Below are 4162 nucleotides of genomic sequence, written 5' to 3'. Positions count from 1 at the left end.
TTAATGAATCAAACTTATTCATATTATTATTGATTCTGACTTAAACTCTTCCGTATACAATTGTAAATATATCGTTGTCCAAAATTTTTCTTTTTAGAGGTCGCCAGACCAAAATAAAAACGTAACAAAACTCTCAACACACGCAATTTACTATCACTATGTGTTATTATAATATATATAATTAAGACCTGGCTAAATTATCACCACCACTGCCACCACGGGTAAAGATGCTATATCGTCAACTCTCCTATCAACGCCATTAAGCCAAAGCGGGACGGGAAGATAAGTCTCACTGGATGAGCATCGGCCGCCGGCGATCGCTCTCTAGTATCACAACCGTCGCATGTCTAACAGCTTCTCACGTTCCGACTGTTGTCCAAGGAACTTTACAACGGGTCTATAAAGACTCTACTACGTTGGATTCACCAAGTCGCGTCCAACCACTGAAGGTTAAGAACGTCCTCGCCGTATCTATCCAACCAATCTGTTTGTGTGGTTCTACACCTGTGCGAGTATCCACAATCATACTGGTTTTCCGTGGATCAAAATCACGACAATCGTCGAAATCGCGTCAAATGTAATGTGTAATTTTTTAATTTTATTAATTCATTTGGTGGAAAAATGAATTGGCGGAAACGAGGAACTCTCCATATATGTTCAGGAAATCATGTTCGCTAATTTTTAATTAAGATGAATTAAATGTTTTGATTAGAGATGTGAGCTTATCTAAAAAAAAGCAGAGTTCTTGGCTTCAAAGTTTAAACTAAAAAAATAATATTGCTCCAGAATAATGCTGGAGTGTGTCATTATCGAAATCGAGATCGCTAGTTAAAATCATATTTTAAAGAAAACGATTTTCTTTGTTATGGTTATGATATTGATGGTCTTTTAAAGTATTATTATCATAGGGTCATATTTTGTCTGACAGCGGTTTTTTATAATCGTCGCAGCAAAGTTTGAAAGCTGTTCTATTGCATTACGGTAACCTAAAACCATATATATCAATTGAACATTCGGTACATTTAAAAGAATCATACGATAATATGAAAATATTAATCGACGCTATTAAATAAAATATTTATATTTGGTAATACTGAGGTGATTTAAAAGTGATTGGTATGCTTATGGGTATACAAGGTGGGTTCACAAAATACTGTTTTTTGTGTATGTAGGATAGCTGTGCTACAGCAGACCCTCACATTAAACAAGATTGAAATCATTGATTTTTGTATGAGCCTGGTATAGTGTTTAAACAAATTTTTTAGTAGATTTACAAGATATATTTTTACTAAAAAAAAAATTAATTATAAATTTTGAATAAATAAATAATAAATAATAATTATAATTATAATTTATTTTTAATTAATTAATTATTAATTCATTTTTTAATTTTGTAAGAGTGATGGGTCAAACGAATTCTGAAGAATTTCAATATTTATAATTCTGTATTTTTCTATCTCTTACATTAGATAAAATATCTATAAATGCTTAAGTCCATGACCTTGATAATTTATCGTTATCTTCAGATTGATTTGGAAATTTATTTAAAATTTTTTGCTTATTAAACCGGTAGATACCTGTTGCAATAATACCTGATTTAATATTGTTTTGCATACTCTCACATAATTTTTCTAAAGTATTTTGAAGTAGTTTGGGAAATTTGAATTTAGCTATTATTCTGTAGTTGTTGTCTTTTCAAGTATTTTAAGTATTTCATCAATACCTTTGAACTGGTTTAAAAACAGTGACGTCAACTGGTTGACATAAAATGTCACATTTGGGAGAAGTAAAACAAAATCGATATTTTTTTTGTCAACTTGAATGACTTTTTATGAGATATGACGTACTAAAATATGATCTGTAATTAAGGTTCGCTAAATATCAGCAAGTAGGTAAAAAACGTGACAATTCTTTCATTTGGGCGTATCAAACCATCTATTATCGGTACTTGTTTCTTACGTATCTTTTATAATTTATGGGTGCTTGATACTTCTTCTTATCACAAGTGTTTTGCCTGGGTCATGGGTCATGGGCCCTGGGAAAAATAAATCACTACCTACACTGCAGGGTCTTTTTAAACCGCTACCCGTGGGGCCTAAATTAAAATTTTAAAGCACGGGGCCCGGGGCAACTGCCCCATTGCTTCCCTCTCTCGTACTATCATTGACTGTTACTACTTAGTTATTCAAGTATGTATCCAATGCATTCATATAATTATGACGACTCTTCACAGACATGGGTAATTTATAACTTATAAATTGAAATAATTTAAGTATAAATAATTATAATTTTATAAGGAGCTGACGATAAAATTGGTAAGGTTAGGTTTAAAAAAAATTGTAAATAAATTCAGTAACGTTGTCCGAAAATTGGAACATTTAAATACAGCACACCCCTTTTCCAACCCACCAGAAAAAAAATTGAAATCGGGCTAATTCAAACAGGAGAGTATTATTTGGAACAAAACTGTAAAAATAATGGAAAAATGATAAATAGTGTAGTCACAAAATGGGAACATAAAAAAGACCTGTTCTTGCGGACCTTGCAAAGAGGCCTCAAAAATTAGCAGAATGAGAGCCTCGCAAATTTGGTTCATTTTTGAAATAGAAACATCTTTATGATTTATATTGTCAACGCCGGGGTCATACGAAAATGCTGATCTTGGACCATGCGAGCGTGATGATCTAAATTGAGTGGATTCGGATTCTAAAATTCTTTGTGTTGATATTTGCCGAAGATATGTCGAGCACTTTTATTGTTCTTGTTCTTGTTAAATTATGTCAGTAGTTATGCATTAATCTGTATTTTCTATATTTATTGTAATGTCCAAAGAAAAATGTTAATTTAAAGATACGATGTTTATAAGGGCGACTTATTATATCCGTCGAGGACAACAGAGCTCCAGGATGGTCGCTTGTAAACTCCTCTAAATGGCGGGAACTCCCTATAATCGTATTTAAAAAACAAGTCAGAATGACAGTATTGTCTGTATATTCATTGTATAATCTTATCGCTATAGAAATAATATAGCAGCTTGGTATTCGTTTAATAAACATAGAAATCAATTAAAAAAATTACTCATACCTCAATTCTCATTGAAAACTAATTTTTATTCGATTTAACATTAGCTTGTGCTCTTCAGCATCTGTTAAAGGTATATTTTCGTCTGCAGGATTAATTAATAGTCCTATCAGATTCAAATTGTCTAATGTTACTCTTGAAAAATTGAAGAAAAGTGTATTTACGCCAAATATGTGTCAGCATATTGGTTTTAAATGCAGAAAAGACATAAAAACCTTAAAAACTGAACTTAAAAGATAACCAAGAAATGTATCTAGATGAGCGAGAAAAATTAATTTTTAAATAATAATTAATCATTAATTTTTCATATTACACAAAATAGATAACAATTTGTTTTAAGAAGTAAATTAAACAAATATATTCAAATTTGAGTTAACAATTAATTATATTACTTTTTCAATATTAATGGACTGGAGTAGGAAGGTAATTGGGATTATCTATATAAATCACATTAAAAAAGCTTAAAATTAACAAAAATGAGTTTAAATACACAAAATTAACGTAATATTTTTAAAAAAATGACCTTAAAAATGCAAAATAAAAATTATACATTCTAAATTGTTATATTACAAAGAAACAAATATGATTTTTGGTTAGAACTGTATAGCACTTTAAGAGTATATTGGTAATAATAATATATTAATATGGTCTAAAATAGGCGTGCCCAACCCGTGGTTCGCGGTATTATTCCTACTGGCCCGTGACCATTTTATACAAATTTTATTTTAATTGTTTACGCATACTCTTATTATGTTCTATTTTATTTTTATTTTTTATTTTCTCTTATTATTTTATATTCTTATATTATTGTTTTCATTGCGTGACAAATTTATTATCTGATTATTGTATGCGCTGTGCGCGATAAGTGCAGGTGTTTGTGTTTTCCACGCATGATTATCTAAATTATGATTTGGGTAATGTGCGTGGAGAATTATGGACATTTGCACTTATACCGAAAATTGTACGTCTATCGGCAGTTAGCGATTGGGTTTTTCGGGCTTTTCGTCACAGAACACGAGACCGACTTGGTGTAATCACTGATTCACCGGGTATCTTCTCGTGTTTCTGTCACAGAACACGG

This window comes from Melanaphis sacchari, unplaced genomic scaffold (genome assembly GCF_002803265.2).
Source record: "Melanaphis sacchari strain LSU unplaced genomic scaffold, SCAv2.0 Contig99_pilon_pilon, whole genome shotgun sequence".
Classification (NCBI taxonomy): Eukaryota; Metazoa; Arthropoda; class Insecta; order Hemiptera; family Aphididae; genus Melanaphis; species Melanaphis sacchari.
This window is presented reverse-complemented; position numbering follows the sequence as displayed.